Source organism: Gouania willdenowi, chromosome 18 (genome assembly GCF_900634775.1).
Source record: "Gouania willdenowi chromosome 18, fGouWil2.1, whole genome shotgun sequence".
Lineage (NCBI taxonomy): Eukaryota > Metazoa > Chordata > Actinopteri > Blenniiformes > Gobiesocidae > Gouania > Gouania willdenowi.
Window position 1 is genome coordinate 6,429,182 of NC_041061.1, and position 21,983 is coordinate 6,451,164.

Consider the following 21,983-nt stretch of genomic DNA (forward strand, 5'->3'; position numbering starts at 1 on the left):
CAATGAGAAACTGAATGTGAGGAGATGCGATGAAGAAAAAGACTGATTTTTTTTTTGTTCTGATACTGGAAATAAACACAGGTTATGGAAAATGTATACATGAAGATAGTTCACATGAACCTCAGCTCAATGTGTGTTTTATGTATTGATTTTTTGATTGTTTTGTTATTTCACCTATATTTTTTGGGGGGTTTATAATTTATTCACCCATATTTGCTTGTTTATTTATCATCTATTATTTAAATATGTTAATAGATTGATTTGCTTGTCTATTCTTTATCTTTGCTTTTTATATTCATTGCATTTATTTGTCACCTATTACATATATATATATATATATATATATATATATATATATATATATATATGAATGTATTATGGATCGATTTATGTTTTTATCTATTTAATTTATGTTTTATGTATGAATTGATCCATTTATTGATCTATATTTGCTTGTTTATCTCTCATATATACAGTATATTAATTCAACATTTATCTATTCACTTATTTGCTAGTTTATTTGCTTTATTTTGTCTAATTTAAGTTATCTATTAATTATATGTATGAATTCTATTTATTAACTTCTCCATTTATTAATTCATTTAATTGCTTGTTTATCCATCTATCCATCTATTAAATCTATTATTCATGTATACAATTATCCATTGAATTAATTTATTCAACTATTTTCTTGATCATCTATTTTTATTTGCTTGTCCATGGGGGCTATGGAGACTTGAAATGGATTAGTTCATACCTTATGAAGTCACCTTAACTGAAAATAGTGAAGACATTTTCAAAACTCAAAAACAAAACTACAGGAATAAACTGAAAAAGGAAGTCTGCAAGAAAAGCTTATGTTTAGGACATTAAGAGAAGGGAAAGAGGAAGATAGTCAGATAAGGAGAACCTGCAAACAGCAAGGATCAGAGGAGGAAACCAGCAGCGTCAGCGGAAATCGGTGACAACCTTCAAAGGAATCAAGATGGCACAGAGAAAGGAAGCGAAAAGGGAGAGAGGAAACCAAAATAAACTTCAACCTCAGCATCGCAACGGGTTCGAAGGGTCAGATTTTAGGACAGACATGAACTTCAAAAACAGTGCTGGTGTGTGGTGGACAAAGACATGCAGCAAATTCCCCTGGAATGTATTTAGTCCATTTACCACATTGACTGCACTGATGAAAGAATTATGAACTAAAAATCAGAGCTGGGTCTGTCTAGGGGTGGAAATTAGGCCTGGGCCATATATCGAGATTCAAGATATATTGAGATCTCTGTTTTGGCTATATGGAAATTACAATATATAAAGGTTTCATTTATTCAGAAAACTGTTCCTGAGTAAATCCACTTTGATCTCCTGACATGTTTTGACCGACAACTGCCAGTCTTCCTCAGAGACATCTGTTGATTGCTTTGATGTTTCCTTGACTTCCGTGTAGTAATTCGAGCAATTCTTTTTGCCTTCTTTTTAAAATGAAAACATAGAGTAATATTCAAAAAGACAACAAACATATTCTTGCTAGAATTACTATGTGGAAGTCAAGGAAACTTCAAAAGAAACATCAATCATAGACATGTTGGTTACATCAAAGGAAGGGACTTTATAACAAGTTTTCAATGTATCTGAAATAACAATTTACTATCAAGATGTGCCTGGCACAGAATTTATTCAGACAACTTTTTTAGAAAATCATTTTGATCTCCTGACATGTTCTGACTGTCAACTGTCATGAGTTATTTTTGGCCGTGACCAACTAATGAGGTCTCAGGCTGGCCACGCCCCCTGTCACAAGATGGTCTCTGTAAATGCCTTAACAGACAGTTGACAGTCAAAACATGCCAGGAGATCAAAGTAAATTTCCTGAAAAAAGTTGTCTGAATAAATGAAACCTGAACATATTATACAAAATTATTTATTATTTTTATAATCTTTTGAAGGAAGGTGAAGCTTTTCATTTTTATATTTTAAAATATATTAACTAATTAAACAAAAATGATAAGTTAAATCTGATTATTTTCCCCATTTTCAAAGTTTAAAACTGATTTTTTAAGTCACCTGCCACATTAATATGAGCCGTTTTAACTCATCCAACAAAGCAAACGTAGGGTTACTCACACTGATGAGCAGTACTTCTTCTCTCCAGCAGATGGGGACCTTGTGTCGGTGTGCGGTTTTCTGTGAGCTGCTGCCTGCTTAAAGCCTTTGATCATGAGTAGTTGATGGTGTAAGTATAGTGAATCAAGTCAAATGGATTTTCTTTAGTCGTGTTTTACCATTTTCCAGTGTAAATGGTTACTTTTGAAGAGAAGGCCACACAAAGCCTGACTAGCGGGGCCTGCCGCTGCATCTTGACTGGAGGCATTTTAGGAGAACCAAACTGCCTCGCAATTATAACAACGGGGGGCCTGCAGCATGTCGAGAGGACTGCTGCTTTGACAAGTAAATTATGACTCTTGATGAGAGGACCAAGGCTCTGCCTGAATGCAATTTTTGACAGGCGGGGGAAAATATGTGGATACACACAACAACTTCCATCATCGTCGGAGGCAGATGCAGCATCCAAAAAAACACTGATGTGCAATCATCAGCCTAATAATTATGTAGTAAGAGTGCTGGTCTGTATCTAAGGTGGCTGCAATGTTTATTTAATCTGTCCATTCAGTGTGCGCTTCGCCTTCAGAGGCGAGATGAGAGGGTGTTTTGTCAAGATGGATCTCAGCTCCTTTTGATCGTCTCTGCGGGGAGGGACCGATTCCAAAAGTGTCTGCAGAGAAAATCAAAGGAAGGGAAAGATGTCAAATTGCAGTTGATGCGGACATAATTTTCACACAATCAGCATAATGTTTTAAAGAAATTTGGCCATGTTATCTGACAAGCGGTGGTGTTTTTACAACTTGTAAGTGCACACACACACAAACACTCCGAAGCAGTGCTATCTGGCTTTATTAATTATAAGCTCAGGCTGATTAGAGCGCCTAGCTTTCTGTTTTCTGTTAAACATGAAAGGCTTGGTTTTAAGTGGTTTAGCTTTAATGAGTCAGGAAGGCTTGAATCAATCTTCCAAGGGCTTTAGATCAGAGAGAAATTTGGAGATAGTTATAAATCGGTGTGTCTTAAACTTTGAAAGATATACACCCAAATGACAAAGACAGTTTAACTGAAAGACTCTTCTCTGTAAGCGTTTCTGGTAGCAATGAAAGTTGATGTAGAAGCTGCAGATGCAATAAAAAACACTTTAAACTCATGCTTGTGGAGGTTGACGTGTTTGACAAACTGATGTAGTGACTACTCAAGGAAGTTCCCCATTCTCGTAACTCACACTGGTTTGATGAGATTAAAGGTGTCCAATGGTTGCCCTGGTAGCGTAGACTTCCTGTTTTAAGGTGTCTTTCTTGTTGAGCTGGAAGGCGCGCGTAGATCTGAAGATTGCCGAAAGTTGCACCCCAACATCAAAAACTGGTCTTCTTTAGTCTAGTCGCAACTAGCCACCCGTATACTTTCCATTTCAGACCTTGTAACGCTAACTACTGTAAAGCTTTTTATTTGAAATATGGTTTATATAGTAAGGCGAGTAAAATTAGCATTGTGGCTACTTGGGCAAACTTTAGCATCTCTCCAAAAGTCAAAGAATGTCATGGATTTTGGCCAATCTAGAACCTTTAATCTAGAAGACATAGAAAGTCATGCAATACTTTTTTTGACCTATGACCTTTGATTTGACACCGAATTAAACACCATCTTCAATATACCTTTAGAAATCCAGCAAAAAAACCCCTAGGATAATAGATTTTATTTTACCTTCGATGTCAGTGAGATCATGGATACAGATCAAAATCCATGAGGCCATCTTGACTTTTGGAGAAACGCTAAAAGTTGCCTAAGTAGCAACCAAGCCACTTTTACTCTTCTACAAATATGAAACGTGTTTTAAAAAAACCCCAAAAACAAATACATTCCAGAAATAAGCATTGTAGGGTAAGTAAAATGACATCTAGACTATTCAGGCATAACGTCATAACGTTCAAGGAACTGGACGAAATCTTATCTTGAAATACTATTTCAACGTAAAATAACAATGGACTGGAAATAAATAAGAAATAATCACATGTGAAAGCTGAGTGTCTGAAAGCTCCAAAATGCTGATGCCCACAAAGGGATATTAGTGTGTTTTGAGGCTAAAACTTGATTATTGCAAAGACATTTCTGACACAAATTAGTAAAGTTTTAATATTCAGCTTCTGATGATGATCTAAAGTGTAAATTATATAAGTTTTGATTTTAACCAGCATCACTTGCATGTACTTTTTACATTTACAAGCTCACGTTAACCAATTTACTAACTTGTTAAAGAGTACCTGTAGTTAACTTTAATCGCAGCTCTATCAAAATATCATGTTTAATATTAGGGGTTCAGTCAGATAATGTTCATAATAAGTCTTTGTGAAGCAGCCAAAAGACAACAATTAACATTTCTTATCAAAGAACAGTTGGCGACATTTTATCTACTTCAACGCAAATGTTTTTGGTTGAATTTTACTCCTCAGAATCCCTATAATATCCTCTCCCTCTCCTCCCCCTGGAAGTCCAGTGTCTCTCCTGCTTTCTTGGTTTAATGTTGTTAACTTTGAGACTGAAGAACGATTTAAAATGTAAAGTATGAACATAAAGAACATGTCCTCTGGATAAAGTTTGATCCTAAAAGCAATCTTACTTTTTCTTCCTTGCATTTGAAACCCATCACCGTGGCTCTTGGCTCAGAGCGGAATCCTGGCCAACATTGGCTGATAAAAACCACTCTGGCTCTTTTGCTTTTAGCTGGCATTAGTTCAGATTAAGGCGACACGCTAAACCTCACCTCTCTTTATTTGCAGCCTTTTAAAGGTGCCGAATCAGGCCTTTGTGCCGTGTGGACAGAGCCACATTTGCATGCATTGCGATTGGCAGCAACAGCAACGAAGTCAATCACGTCCACGTATGCTGGAAATTACCGGGTTGTGTGAAAGCAGAAGTTAATGGTTTGGCTGATTTCTATTAAGGTCTGTGCACTCTCATTTGAATAATGGTCTTCGCTACACTGTGTTGTCTGCGCAGCACTTGACCCAAGAAGGAAACAAACGTGATCCTGCTTTAACACCTCCATTAATATTCAAGTGGCTTTAATACACCCGGTTTATTATGGACGCTACGTAATTAACACAGTGATTTAGGATAAATCAGGTTTTGATTGTGCATTTTCTGCAGGGAAATGTATCATTAGAGGTAAAATGTGCAGCTGCTTACTGTCAAAGAAGATGTGAGTTGTCATTTCAATTGGATTTATGCAGGTTTTCATAGACATGACTGGATTTAAAGATGCACTTCTGAAACTCCACCAACAAAAACCCTGGTTTGGACTGTATAGTTTACAGGTCATAAATGTTTTAATAGTTATTACTGCAATGGTAGAATATAAAGCAACAATTTAGGTAATGAAGAAAACTGTTTAACAGTTATCAGATCCTAGCATCCCCTCATCAGTGATGTAACACTGGGAAAAGTATAGTCTGGGAATTAACTCCCCAATTTCAATCAGAGAATGACCACTATCATCTGAGCCACGGTCACTGGGTAATTTATTCACAATATAGAATGTAAATGATAAATGCTGACAAAGACTTAAAGCCCAAACATACTCATTCCAGGCAATCCTTAGTGCTTCTCTGTAGTCCTTGTACTCCTTCTGGGACGTGTATGAAAGGTGTCGGTACTTTCGTAGCTAGTCTGCCAGTCTCTCCTCAAAGCTTGTCTTTATCTCTCCTGCTTCGCTTCACCAGACGGTGTAGCATTTAATGTGGGTCGAAAAGAAAAATACATGCCGAGCAGTGTTTCATGTGACACCAGGTATGTGGAGCAGAGTCTGCGCTGTTATAAAAGTTTGAGCCTTGCACTCACTGGCCTGGTGGCCTTCCGCATGGCTTTCCTCGGAGTCCATTCCGCATAAGTTCCACCCAAGTATGTTTGGGTCTATAGGTATAAAAATGTGAACCCGATTTCAGGCATGAGAGGAGATCAAAGAAGAGCTGCTGCTCCACTGTGTCAGAGAGGCTTTGATGGGCTTCAACTGGACTTGAGATACTTCTCAAAGGTTAAATACACACACACAGAAGTATCAGGAATGGGCACTTGCCTGACTGACTGTCACTGATTTATGGAATACTGTTGTAGCACTAAAGACTGGTCTTGGTCTCAAGACCGATTTTGAAGGTCTTGTTCTTGTCTTGGACTTGAGAGCATTTTACTCAGGCTCATCTTGTTCTCACACTGGCCTCTGGACTTTGGATTTTCCATGAAGACCAGCACTGATCTGCTATTCTTCAACTTTCATTAACATGATAATCTTATTTCTAGTGAGAAATACCTTTGATCACTTACTTTAGGTCTCATTCCCCTGAAAAAATAAAGATCTAATTTTCAGATCTAAAATATATCTGGACTTATCAGTGGCTTTCAAATACATACAAGGATTTACTTTATGCAAGAATTTAGAGGGAGAAAACTTTTTAAAAGTTAGTGATGACTTGTTTTTGTCTGTCCAATATATCTAAAAGAAAACTGAAATTAGAGACTGTTCAACCTCGTCATGGTCCTGACTCAGTCTTGGCTTGTCTCAATCCTAACTCCCAAAAGTCTTGGTCTTGTCTTTATCTTGGTGCATTCTGGTCTCGGACAAGTCTTGCCTGGGAACAGTTATGCAATGGTTAAGGTTATGGAAGAGACAGACAACTGAGGGAAGGGTAGAGTTCCTTCATCGTTCCTTATGGCAGTGCAGCTGTAGGATACAATTAGCCATTATCTAAAGTGAATTTTGAGAGTGGAGTTGTTAAAGGTCGCTTAAGGTTAAACAAACACTGCCAGGCTTTTTAGGAAAAGGCAGAAAAGAAACGTGAGCTGCTCTTCTGACAGCCCTCCTCTCCCTCAGAGGAAGAGGAGATGATGCAGCAGATGACGGTTCCTCTTCCGGACTGCATCCTTTCCGACTGAGTGCGTCCAGTGGGCCAAAGCCAGGTCCTGGAATCTAGCTAATGAGACCCTGCTCCCGCAGGGGCTGAGCTGTCCCATTGGCTGCTAGCCCGGTGGAGAGCAAGGCGATTGGCTGCTGGGGTTGTGAGTGAGAGGCTGTCAGAGTGAGTTTCCAGTCAAACTGAAGGTTCCCATTCAGCGAGGCACACAGTAAGGAATCTAAATGAGGGAAATTAATATTTAAGCCAACATCTGAAAACTACAAACCAAACTAAAACTAATTAAAGTATCATTTAATAACAGAATTTTAGGACATTTAAAATCTTATAGAGGCCATCCACAACCAACCATAGCACTATGAACGCCTCTAGTCCAACGACCCATTGAGGAACTGAAGGTTCACTTATATGTATATAGCACTAGAGTTAATGGTTATAAAAATGATAGAAATGTAAAAAACATACATATGAAAGATTAATGAAATTTGTTTGGCGTTGTTTATTTTTACGCTTTAGATTCTGACCTGGGGACTGACTCCCAATAATACCCACCTGCAACCGCGGGTACAGTACAAGTGACGCCCCCTACAAACCACGCAAGCAATTTTTCATTGTAAAGAATGCGCTGAGCTATTAAAAAATTCCCACATGTGCGACAGGGGAAACCACGCGTCGCCCACACAAGCAATTTTTCAATGTAACCTCGAATTTAGCCAGGAAGTGGAGGCGGTAGCGGTTGAGGTTAGTGGAAAGGTAATGGATCAGGGGCAATTGATAGGGCGTATTGTGTGTGCGGGGGGGGGTTTGTACGGAGCGTGGTTTGTAGCGGCTGCAGCTAGGCACTTATCCGCACTCCTACCTCTTCTTGTTGTTGTTCTTCTTCTAGTCCACTAAATGCAGTATAAGTATGTTGCTGCCCCCACAGGCCAGCAAAGGAAGTGTGTTTATGACCATTGTTCCAATGGTTGGTAAACACATAGTTCTCTGGAAAGTTCTCAGTTCAAAATTCAAATGTGTTTTTAGGACCTGTTTTTTCCTTTATTTCTAAAAGTGAACGCTGCATGCCAACACTTCTGTCTGCCTGTTCAGGCTGTGAAGTGTTAAGTTGAACTCACTCAAAAGTACAAGTCCTATTTTTATTGCTGTAATTTCACTTTTCTTCCACCACTTGAAGAAAAGCTGCGACATACACACATACCGAGTATTTATTTACTGAGGGGTTTAAATATCTGCAGCCGTGCACTATTATTAAGTACTTTAACCTGTTTTCCTGGAGATTTTAAGTTAAAAAAGGACCACCCATGCCCTCTGATTGATGCTTAAATCAATATTTGTTCACACGTTTTACCTGAGCAAAGGAATGTGTAAAAGTTCAACCTGCTGCTTCTTCACCCCACCTTTGACATTTAGCCACGTGCACTTGGAGCTGTGAGCCAAGTTCAGCTGAAGGTCAGGATGCAGCAGGAGGAGGAGGAGGAGGAGGAGGAAGAGGAGATGCTATGTTGGCTGATCAGCTCATGGTGGCAGAAGCCTCCAGGCTGATGGATGATAGCGATGGAGTGAGGAGCAAAGGAGGGGAAGGAAGGAGATCAAACCTGTGACTTCAGGCGGACGGGAAAGTGACAGAGAGTCATTTCATCCTCTTTTTATATTTAAAGTCAGATTACTGATGGTAAACAAGAAATTTATTCAAAATCAGCTGATAGAAAGCTGCCCCTAGAAGTTAAAATAGTGGAGGAAGGGGAAAGGAAAAGACAGAAAGAGAAAGAGGATGGAAAAAAGGGAAAAACATGGAGGATTGATGGAAAGGAGAGAAACAACCACAAAGAGAGTTGACCAGATTTATACATCCCACATGTAGGTTTTTTTTTTTTTTTTACAGCAGTAGAAGGATAAAGGAGAGTAGCACAATGAAAATAAATAAATGAAACATGAAAAAAATATATATTAGGGCTGGAACTTGCCTTAATTGCGATTAATTAATTACTGAAAAATAACGCACTAAAAAAACAATCGCCTTTTTTTTGCATTCCAAACAGCGTGGAACCGTTCTCATTTCACGAGTTCTCTGTATACCTATAATACTGATGCACAAATGGGAGAACCTGAGGAGAAGTCATTCCTTTGTTTCCTGGGTTTTTAAAATGAACACCGGATGGAGAAAAAATGCTCAGTTGTGTGCAAATTGTGCAAGAAAGAACCCCGGAGTTCTTCTAGGCTCCGCTCCCACCTCAATGCTAAACATGTAGCAGCTAGCACCTCAATGCTAAACATGTAGCAGCTAGCACAAACAACGGTCCTCGTTCGACCAGACAGTATTTCCAATCCACACTGGACAAGATGACAAAGAGAGAGCCAAAATGAGTGCATGAGTGAAAAATGAACAAAGTGGATAAATGATGGTGGTATAGAATGTGGGCGGGGCTAGAAGCGCTGCTACAGATAGCATTGTCTGACCCACCTCATCAACTGCTATGTAAAAAAACTGATGTTTAAAATAGATTGTGCAACAGATATTCTATTTTACACTGTTCAGTTTCTCTGCAATGTTCTGTACTAAGTTCTGTTTATTTATTTTATTTTTAGAAAGTTTACAAAAAAATCCGGAAAAGCATGAATATACTGTAACTTACTTAAATTTAAGTTTGGGCAATCATAATATTTTTTATTCATATTGCACTTTATGTTAGCACTCGGTGATGGAAATGATAAACAGTTTTTTGTTGTTTAAGCTCATTTATTGTTTTCATTAATTCACTCATAATATAAAATCCATTTAAATTGGAAAAATGTTGCTTACTGTCAAATACTGTTAGATTCATTTTGATTAATTTAAAAAGTCTCTAATTAATTAGATTTTTTTTAAAATTGAGTCCATTATATACAAGATTACTCCAAAAACATAAAATGTCACAAATCCATTATACTTTCCTGTATTAATGCTCATGTTGGTCATTATTCTAAATACTGTACAATTATCCTGTGATGTAATGTTTGTTGAACTTAATGGGGTTTTGAAAACTGTAAATACGTCCCCACTGAAGGTGGCTGTCAGAACACCACGTGTCCATCTCCACTCCATTGTCACTTTAACTCGTCCTCCTCCGCCCACGCTGCCCTCCCTCTCCTTTTCCTCACTTTTATACTTTGTCAATCCACATCACATCCTCTTCCACTCCGTTTCATTTCCTGTTAGTCGTCCAGCAGCAGATTATTTTTCTATGATTATTTACCACCCGATTCATCGTCAAAGCAGTATAATGTAGTTACAGATGTGACGGGGGTCAAAAGTTCACCACAGAAGAAGAACGCCTTATTGTGGTACATACAGTGTCCCATCTGTAGGCAACGCGCTCTAAATACATCTGATGTGTACAGTGTAGAGACGCACACATGCATGAACGTGCACCCCTGGGCAAAGCTTAAGCTTATTTCACTGATTCTGTTTGTTGGTTTGTGCGTTTCTCTGCTCTAGTACAGACATGGGCACCTGGCGGCCCGGGGGCCACAGGCGGACCTCAAACTGATTTTGTGCGGGCCCCAAACTGAAATAAAAAAAAGGACAAAATTATTTGAAGACACACAAGTACTACTATAAATATACACAGAAATAACTGGAAAATACGGTGACCCTAAAAGCTTGCGACACACAAAAACAAAGTGATGAAGAAGAATGATGTTATTGGTTTCAGGTTTCACTCTTCTTTGTGGATTTTATTATGTACCTACGATAAGGTTACTCTTTTTCGTGGATTTTTTTTAATGTACTACAATAATATAATTCTTTTTTGTAGAATTTCTTTTATGCACGATGATATTCTTTTTCGTGGATTTTTTTGATGTACTACGATGTTATCATTATTATTAATTCAGTACCTACTATTAAAACAAAAAATGTAATTAACCACAACTTGGTTCCGGTTTCCTAAAAACAAAGTATCTGTATCCATAAATAATTCTCCAGCAATCCTGTTTTCCAGAAGCCTTAAATAATGGGAGCGGTCTGACACCATGTGACACTTTCCTCCACCTTTCCTCCGGGATTAGGCTGAAGTGCATTGATTCCATTTTGGCTTTATCTCAATTACTGCCATGAAAGTTTAATGTTGCTGCACTGAGTGGGAGTCACAGATCTGAAAGGAGGTGAGGGGACGATGAAAGATTGATTGCGTAGGTATAATTTAGTCAGGCGGGGAAGGACTATTGTTCCGTAGACGTGTTAAAGGCAGTCACTAATGTAGAAACCTCAATATTCTAGATTTGGTTTAAGAAACACTTCTTCCTATTGCTCTTTTAAAAGCTTGACAGCAATTAATCTGCCTTTATCTCTTCCTATTATTCCATTTTCACTGCAAACACAAATCATCTTCTTATCTGCCTTTTAACTTTTTTTTCCATTTATTTCTAATTTTCACATGAGGGCATAAAAAAAAAATAGAGGATTATTTACAGGAAAGAACAGCGGCTCTGTGTTTCTGTGTTGTCTTCGTGTGTGGTTTTGTCATTGTACAGTTTTTGTGTAAATATCTGGAATTTTGGGAGTTTTTTTTTATTCATTAGTGTTTATGGCATATTTTCATGCATTTCTGGCATTTTGTGGATATTTCTTGTTGTTCAAGTTGTGTGCATTTAATTGTTGAGTAATTTCTTGTATTCCTTAGTCAACGAAAACTGACAGTCTGTCAACAAAATTACTACTGCATGTAATATTCGGGATGTTACGCAATAGGGTGAAATTACTTGAATTTGCGACTACTTTTCTTAAAATTTACTGCGTAATTTGCCCAACATCTGTGGAATGTTTTTTTTTGGATGCAGTATTACTGCAAATACTATAGTATTGCAAGTCCCGTTGTCTTTTGGTGGAATTCTACTGATTTCGGAGAAAGTAAGATATCCACAACTTACATAGAGTCATGTTTTTGATGTAATTTTTACTTTGAACAAAATCTGGATGAGGGACTGCACATATTCAAATAGACAGAGTATTTCAAAGGTTTGGTCTGTGTCCAAATCGTCCCTCCTATCTCCTTTCCTTTTTGTTTTTTCTTCACTTTGTCTGCACATACTGTCAAAGGTCAACATTACAAGGTGTAATCTTTTTAAGACAGCAATGCATGTTTTGTTATTGTAATTAAATAAATTAATTTATATGATTGCATAATTGTGACCCAGCCAGACCGAAGCCCCGAGGTGGCAGAGCCGCAGACCCTGGCCTCCTTTCTTATACATTTCCTGTCTTTAATATTTAAGTGGCGGCCATGATAAGGAGCGTTCCAATTCTCTAAAAGCTAAGGAAAGCAGGCTCAATGCTTTCTTTATAACCTCCTTTAGCCAAGGAAACACTGATGCATCCTTTACCAAAAAAGACCAGAAAATGCTGACCCACAATTCCTTGCGGCGACAACACTTAAAGGGACAAGCTCGTCCGAGTGTTCACAGAAACTCATGAAGACTGCAAAAGGATGCTTATTGTGTAAGTTACTACTGCACTTTGATACCTTTTTTCTTCAACGGCAGACATTGTTTGTCACGTTTTATAACATTTCATTCACCGAGGAATGCTTTGTGCTGTTGTACATTTGTCTGCCTACGACAATATGTTGGCCTGTATCTTGCATAAATGTAACAATTTCATAAAATCATACTTATTTTGGACTAATGTTGATTTGTGAGTGGAAGGTGAGTGTCAGCAACCATCCTCAATGTGACGTTCTTCTGTTTCACTTTTGTTCCTCGTAGCTTGGTTGCCTTTTATTCTTTGATTTGTGATTTTTGAGATTATATCAGTTTACGGTGTTATAAATGCGCTTTTTCTAGTCAATTTTCGGAAATTTGTAGTTTTTTCACCATGGCAGACGTCACTAACCTTTGCGGCCGTCTGATTATTACGTCACCTAGTGGAAGTGCATCTGATTGTCAAAACAACGTGGTCTCCTTTCCCTGACTTCTTTAGGAAGTCTCCTGACACCTGTCCTTAACCCTGTGACGTCATCCACGGGGTTAAGAAAAAGTGGATAGGAAAGGAGATAGGAGGGACTATTCGGATGCAGCCTTGGTCAGAGCTTGTTAGTAATTTTAACAGTTTTTTTTTTTAATCACACAGTTCATTCAGAGGTCAGTTTTACCATCTCTTGTTGATCAGTGACAGAAGCCGATATATAGAGCTACATGTCAGTGAACATTTGTGACATAAATGATGCATATATAAAGATGGTGATAGAATAACGGTTGGTCGACCACTTATCCGCGTACGTCAGCCTTTAAAGCCTATGGCTAACATGCAGCTATAGGCCCTCGTGGTTACTCCAGTGTTGCAGTGACTCACGTGGCGCTCTGAGCCTTTAATGCATATATGTGCCCTGGCACTTCAAATTAAGGCTGGGGTTAAATTTATGAGTCACAACTAGCTGGTTAGGTCATTCTGTTCCTATGGAAGTCTGCAAATCAACAGGATTACCTTCAGGTTTACTACGTTTTGATTGGTTGTATTATTCATGTCCACAGCAGTGAGTTGACAGTAAGACCCGTTGCTTTAAAAACAGCCTGCATGTCACCATATATATTTATACATACACACAGAGTGGAGATAAAGTATAATGTTTATACTGTGAGGATGATGCATGTGTGTGTTCTGCTTCAAAGCCCCAGAGCCTTTGAGCAAGTCAACCCACATCATAAAAAATGCATAGAGCGTCATAAGGTACGCCACACACACACACAGGAATCCATATCCATTACTGCCACTTCTTTTTTTAAGGCCGGGGGTCAGCAGTTCAAACGCCGTCACATGGGCTACACCCCGCAACATCTGCTTCTGTTGCCTTGGCAACTGCAGCTGCTGCCTGTCGAATGGGTGGATGGAGGACAAGAGAGAAGGAAGACAAAACTGTGTTTTTGTGTCCTGGTATCTAATCCAACCTTCTCCTGTAGGAGACAATAATAGGAACAACTTCCTTTAGCATGGAAAATGGCTAATCTCTCATTTATAAAAACAAAAAAAACAACCAAAAAACAACTACCTTGAGTAGGAAACTAAAAACCAGTTAGATTTTTTATTAAAAAAATGAAGAAATCTGTGCTTCTGTAACAAAATTGCAGACAAATGCAACTTTGGATGTGAATTTTGACGTGAAATCTGCTAAACATCTGGCGCTAAATGTATGAGGTTTGACCTACTATTATATATCTTTACTGTCATTTTTGCTCGTTAAAATCATGCTGTGGACTATATTTGATGCTGCGAAGGGTGCAAATAAAACCTATGATTTTGTTACTCTTTAAGTTCGATGAATACTAAGGTTTAATGCTGCGTTCGATTGAGGTGCAAAAATGCCTGCTGGGGAAACATATTAGCTACTTGAGAGTAAGACAGAGAGAGACATAATATATGAGTTCAAAGCACCTGCATGCGTCATTAAACTACAGTATACAGGTATCACTACTTACGCAGAGCTGCCTTCAAATGAAAATGCCACTACAAAGTTATTCTACACTTTTAATAACAAATGCTAAATTAGATGCTGCTAAAAGTAAAAGTTGAGGAGAAAGTGGCTGTTTACCTCTAACGGTGTGCACCGCCGTTTTGCTAAGCCTCTGGAGGCTTGGATCCTTCCCGAATTCACGATTCAGGGTAGCGAGCTCAAGGGTCGTTTTATTGTACTTTTCCAATTCGTTCTGTCGGATTTAGCCTGGTTCTGAGTGCAATTGAACGCAGCAGGAAACTGCCTTCCCTTTATTTTAAAATATATTTATACGACACGGTAAAAAAATAAATAGTTTGATAAATACAACATAAAATAAATGACCCTTGGTTTATTTATCTTCTGAAAGAGCACAGGATGAATAAAAAATAAGGCCAGGTTGTAACATATGAAGTGTTTCCTGCTGCTGGTGTGTAGCATATCTGTGCATAGTACAGGAGTAGAAGAAAGTGTAGCAGTTCCATCAATTTTAAATAAGACTCTGTGTGTTCTTTTGATGTCAACATCCTCGAGCTCAGTGAAAAAGCCACAAAGCAACAAGAAGCGTGGATCAGGCGAGTGGGGATGAAAAAATATTAAATAAACTGTTCAGGAGAAATATTAGTCGTTCATAAACTTAATGTGACCTAATTATGTTTGCATTCTGCATCACCACGTGTTAACCTCCATTTAACTGCTTCACTGTGAGTCACACAGAGGCAGAGTGTGTGTGTGTGTACACCACGCTACCAATTTGCTGTTCAATGAATGGAAAAAAAGCTCCTCGATGTGATAATGAAGAAACCTCTAACGGAGCGAGTTGAGTCACTCCATCAACACACACACACGCTGGTTTGAAAGCAAACATTAGCGTAGCACCACTGGCACACAAATTGAGCGATTAAGCAAATTAATACTCCCAACGAGCTCTCTGGAGTATTTTCCATCTTTGCCTCAAAAACCGTAGCACAGATTCAAAACTAATTCCTCTAAATTAGGCTCACACAACGAGGAATAATAATAATAATAATGATAATAATAATAACAGTTGTCACAATTAGATGATGTTTTTTTAATTTGGAATTAATTATTCAGAATCAAAGTATTCTCTTTCGTGTTTACATGAAAATAGTAATTTCCGAATTGAGGTTTACATGGGAAACACGTTTATTCGCCTTTATTCAATTCCGCTTTAGGTCTGGGGGTTGGGAAGGGTTCTGATTGGACAAGGGGCGAACGTGACGTATTCACGTCTACCAGAGGTAAAAAAAAAAAAAAAAACACAAAACAAACCTTTATTTTCAGGTACAACATAGAAGACCACATAAGAACTATTTTCACTTATATTTTGATATTTTTAAAGCAGCATCTCGACAATAACATACTGTTGCACTTTCAGCAGCTAAGGAGGAGAAGGGAGGTAGAGAAGTGGAAAAGGCAGGCAGATGACCATACTTTGGCCAATCAAAGCCAACGGTTAGTGCAACAGCTGCTCTACCTCCATCTACAGGATGTTGAGTGGAAGGAGACTTTCAGACGATCATCAACATTTGTAGGCTACATGTCCCCCGATGAAGCCTGTTTAGTTTGCTGATGTCCGTGAATGTCCACATGTTTATGCTTCTGTCCATCCACCCTTTCATTATATCCAAATATTCTAAATATTTCATACATTTATTAAATAAATAGTCTCAGGTCCAGTTCCAGCGCTTGCAATCATGAACTATGTCATCACCAGCGCGTCATGGCAACAAGACGAGCATGCGCAGAATGACTGGAATTCATTTAAAGTGGAGTAAACATTTACAAGATCAAAGAATAAGGTTGGGCATATTTGAAATTCGAACGATTCCGGTTCTGATTCTGTTTCCTCGATTTCTAATGATTGTATGTAGTGTATACAATGTAAATGTATACAATGTACAATGATCATGTTTGTCGTGCACCCTCCTGTGCATGTTATAATCATTTTACAGGTGTTGCCCTGAGTCGAGTTGTTATTTTTACTAAAGTGGAACCTGCGTGGTAGCACAAATTCTGAATTAAAATCGGAATAAACTAGCCACTTACTTCGGATTTAAGTTTAATCCAGAATGGACATTTTCATTCAGAATTAGGTGTTTACAAGGTCATTTTTTATTCTGAATGAAGTGGAATTAAAGCTCTCATGTAATCTTACGTGTGAATGGTGCATGCGCTCATTAGGCAGCTCAGCTGAGCTTCTGACTGTCATTAATTATTCATAAAATCAGGGGCCAACAGAGAGAACGGAGCCTTCCTGCTGAGGAGGGATGAGCATAAAGACGACAGAGACGGACGCTGGCTTTGCTTGGAGGACTTCAGCCTGAAGGAGCAGCCAAAGCTTTCACTGCAGGTACGATTTTAACCCTTTATTATTCATAGTCATTTAAAAGTGAGCTAAATATTTCTGTGCTTCTTTCATGCATTCGCTTGCAAACTTTTGCTCATGTTTGATTATTCAAATTAAAATATGAAAAACATCAAGAAGGTGCTGCTGCTGCTTTCCAAACATAAAAATCAAGATTATTTGAACATTTTTAGGAGATTTAGTGATTGAATCTCACTTTTCTCTCATCATCAGCTCCCTGACCCTGGTGGAGTTTAGGACCCAGGAGCCCCCAGCCTGGCCCAGTCCCTCTGCGCGGTGCTTTCACAGTTCACAGGCATCTTGACCTAAATGCGATGTGACGGGAGAACCTTTACTGAAACAAACGGGGAATATAGTATCAGGGAAAGCTGACCGAGCTGTGAACCGGAGCTCTAACAGGGAGCAAATTAAGAACGTTTTTTCCTTTTCAGATCAATGACGTCGACGTGCCAAGCAGCAAATGTATCAACCGCTGTCAGCTCCAGTCAGAGGCTTAGAGGCCTGCTACTGGACCTGAGGTGATGCTCCTCCATCCGCCACCATGACATGTCCAAAGATATTTTATTTTATTTATTTATTCAGTTTATTTCCGACATGGTTACATTTACATATCTGTAACTAAAGCACATACTCATGCCATCTTATCCTCGCGTCCTGTTAGCATCATGCTAACCAAAGCTCCATCTACTGTGTGTCAAGCTCCTGAAAACGTGTCAGGGGTCACCAACACAGGCACCAGGTAGCCCGCATGGACCATATGAGGGTTGTGGTATGTATATATGTGTATATATATATATATATATATATATTTTTTTTTTTTTTTTTTTTAAAACGTTACATTATACAAATGTTACATGTTATACAACTAGTTAAAAGTTGTTTCTTAGTAGCTCTTGCAGAACATGCAGAGCTGTGCAGCGCTGTGGGGGTGGGGCTGCTGTGGCTGGGCGTGTCTTAACTACTCCAGGAGCAATGCCCATAATTTAGGCATTGTTTTGAATTTCCCTTTAGTGGCAGGTCAGTAAAAACCTGGGGGTGGACTTACACTTTAAAAGTTGTTAGTAGCTCGTGAAATAGGAAGATTATAATTTTGTATGAAAACTAATATAAATTAAACAAGTGCATAAATTAGGATAAATAAAGTTTAACTTCAACATTTCTTACCTTTTTTAAGTTACTGCTAGCCTTCCTTATTGTCTTACCCTCTAATTAAAGTGAAACCATGAACATTTTGTATTAAAGAAGTGCTTTTCGAACTGGTAGACCTTCAAGATACAGTACCTATGAAGTAGTTCACAGTTTCAGAAAAGATGGTGAGCTCTGGTTTAGGTGAATACACACGTCTCATCTCACACCCACATCACACTGCATGTATGATGTGATAGCAATGTTCATACATTAGATCAGTGACCAACATCATGTTTAACGCCACACGCCGCAACTGATGCCCATACAGGTGATACAAATGTTAGTGTAAAAACCACCAAAAGGTGACGAGATGAAAGTGGACGTTAAAAAAACAAAAACAATAGTAGCACACAAAACAATCACAAGTAAACGATGCACAAAATTAGGGTGACCATATTTTGATTTCCAAAAGAAAAGACACTTGGGAACAACCTCTGCATACTCGACACTTTCTTGAATCTACCTAAAATCTTTGAAATGTACTTACTAGAAGATCATTACCTAACAAAACACATTATTTTGCACCATATTCATTTTATTAACTTTTAAAAATGGGACCACTTTACCGTTTTAAAGCCTGTGTTCCGCCATCTTGAAATCAAATTAAGCTGAATGTTTCACTCCAATAGAAAACAATGGGATGTTTACAGGCAGTGGGGCTGTGTGACATCAATCCTGTGATTCCAAAACTGCAAAGTAGTCCCATTTTGAAAAATCAATATAACAAATATGGTGCAAAATCAATGTGTTCTGTTAGACGTAGATTTTCTCATAAGTACATTTCAAAAATTCTAGGCCACATTAGTAAAAACAGTGGAGGATCCCTTTAAGTGTGCAGATAGTTACCTGTCATTGAAAGTAGATGTTATGGTTTATTAATCTTAAAATAATAATAATAATAAACAACTGTATCTACTCTCTGGGGTTATAGGGAAGGTTTTGTTTTTAACTAATCCTTAACTGCACCACTGGAGCTCTCTTTTTCAAAAAATAAATAGTAATATATTTAATTTCTGAAATTACGCTCATACTTTACTGATTTCTACAATATCTTATGTGCAGTGCCTTATTCGTTTTGTATGAATAATTTATTTTTAATTTTTTTACATTTTGTTTAGATTATTTATTTATTTACACATTTAAATAATTTTAAGTGTTGATCAAAAAAAAATAAATACATGTTTTGTTATTTATTTTCTGTAACTATTTTGATTGGGTTCTTGTTTTCTAAGAATATAAGAAATGATCAAAGTCAAAGATATTGACGTTATTGTGTGAGGATATCTAAAGTGGCTGTGCAGTGTGATGACCACCTAAAAATCTTTGCCTGGGGCGAGGACCGGCTTAGGGCTGGCAATGGACAAACACCTGCTCCTTTATGTGAAGAAGATGATCCTCATCTTCAAAAGATCAAAATCAATTCACCTCCCACTTGGTCTGCACAGCAACGTGACGACCCATTAACATCTCACACGTTTCCTAACATCATGTCAGAGTTTGAAAGAACACACTCTACATTACAAACCAAACAGGAATGAATGTATGAACTGGAGGGTAAAAACAGGTAGTCATTGGTCTCCCTGGATCCAGGCTTCATAGCCCGTTGGGTCAGAGGAGAACAGGGAACTGCTGCTTTTTAAAAAGCCTGTGCAGCAGCTGAGGTGAGATGTCGTATCCTCTCTGCACGGCGATGATATAAAAGGCTGAGGCTCCAGCAGCTGCCGACAGATGAAGGGCAGCGAATTATCCAGATGTTTCCAAATGGCCTCAACATCCATGGAGCCACTGTGTCAGCGTTAGCTCTTTAGCTGTGTGTAATTGCTTTTAGTGATGATAGGAGCTTCAGCTTCTGATTAGCTGTGATCAGAGGATGCTTTTTTTTTTTTTTCTTTTTTTTACACAAAGCTTCAGTTTACCTCAAACTTCCCTGAATTTTGCATTTTTATTTTAAATAACTTGAGATTATAAAAGTGAGAAGTATGAAGAGTTTTTCAGCTGCTACATTCAACTCGATTACCTTATACAAAACAAGTTAAATTTGTCTTCTTTTTTAAATTAAAATGTTAAGGTAATGTACTTTGATCTCCTGACATGTTTTGACTGTCATCTGTCAGTCTTCTTCAGAAGCATCTGCGGTGATCGCATTAAACCTCATGTTTATGGTATACTGTATTTTTCCTGTTACAAGCATTTTGTGATGCACTTCTTTGTAGGTTTTTTGCACAACACTGTTGGGGTCTAACAGATTCAAAAACTTTACGTTACGTTTATACAATCACACACACATAAAAAGGACAATAAGAATACACAAAACTACAACAAAAATGACAAAAAATACACAACATTACTCCAAATACACACAAAACAAAGGGGAAAACCCAACACAATAACAGACGCATATAAAGATGATAAAGGGTCCTATATATTCTGCGTTAACGGAATCGCCCAATGAAAATAGTTAAACACGGAAATGGACAGAATCGGCATGAAACGCCATCACCGTGGGGCAAGAAATGTTTCCGGGGACCATCCTCCCCCCTCCTGTCCTGGCTGCACACCGTCTAAAAAACAACGCAAATCATCACTGACACCTAAACACAGAGCCACCAGTGCCCGTTTAACTTTGCTGTGCCTGTAAAGCTCCGTCAGTGTTACGCGTGGCGCAGCGGTGCTCCGTGAAAACGTGATCAGCTTTAATCATCTTCCCCTGCTCAGTGTTAGAACTGTTGTGCCTGGTTAATTAAGAATAACTCAGTCCGTGTTGTCCTTTAGTTCTTTTTATTCCAGCCTTTTGTCCGTGCCTCGTAGATACACATTCACAGTCAGCAAGCTACCTCAAGTACAACCGTTTCAGTGGGAACTTCCAGTTTACAAATTAAAAGTCCATTGGAGCAACATTATTAGAACATCTCATCAGAGCTACAGAAGATAGGATCATTTAAATTAAGTTATTTTAAACTAAGGTGATCAAAACTTAATCATTAAATGGCTCAGATTCAGTAAACCATTGATCCCTGAGAGGAAATCAGGTGACATTAATGCTGTTCTCATACATCTTTATATGACATAAATAATTAAAAAGAAGCAGTCAGAACAATCCATGTCACTACAACTTATATCTACCTTTTAATTGTATCTTACTTTATTTTGAACATACATTTCTGTTTAGTTTTTTTTTATTCATTAGTATTTATTTTGTTTCCTCACAGGAGGTAAAAACTAATATTTTCTTTTAAAAAAATGTAAATATTTCTTAAAAAAACGGAATTAAAAAAATTAAAGTGGATAACACGGAATTTGGGAAAAAATAAAACTGAATTTGGAAAAAAATAAAACAGATTTTATAGGGCCCTATAAAATGCATAAAAGGATTCCAAAACGACAACATTACTCCAAATACAGTATGCAAAAAATTGGAAGAACCCAACACAATAATAAAAGGACAATAATTATACACAAAACGACAAAAAAAAAAATGTTGTTTTCAAAACGTTTATGTTGGATGCTTGTCATTTGTCTTCGAACAAAACAAAGTAACTAGCTGATCGACTGTGTGACCAAACAAAGCAAACAGTCCAAAATAAATTAACTGTAACTTGATTAAAGCATGTTTCCTGTCATAGGTTGGACCCTTGAGATGAGACAGACTTCTCACATTTCTTTTCACACTTTGGACCAAGCCGTCTCACACCTCCTCACCTGACTGAGAGCGATCACAGATCACAGCCCACCTCAATGGATGTTAAAGCATATTAACACGAGACGACCCCCAACACATTAGCGCGTGTGCAAACCTGTGTGCACGCATGAACGCACGTCCCACATCCACACGCTTTCAGGTCTAATAAGATCACATAGCATTGCACGTGTCATTTTCACACATCAGATCAGTGACCAACAACACATTTGTATCTGTAACACAATGCAACCGATGCCAAAACA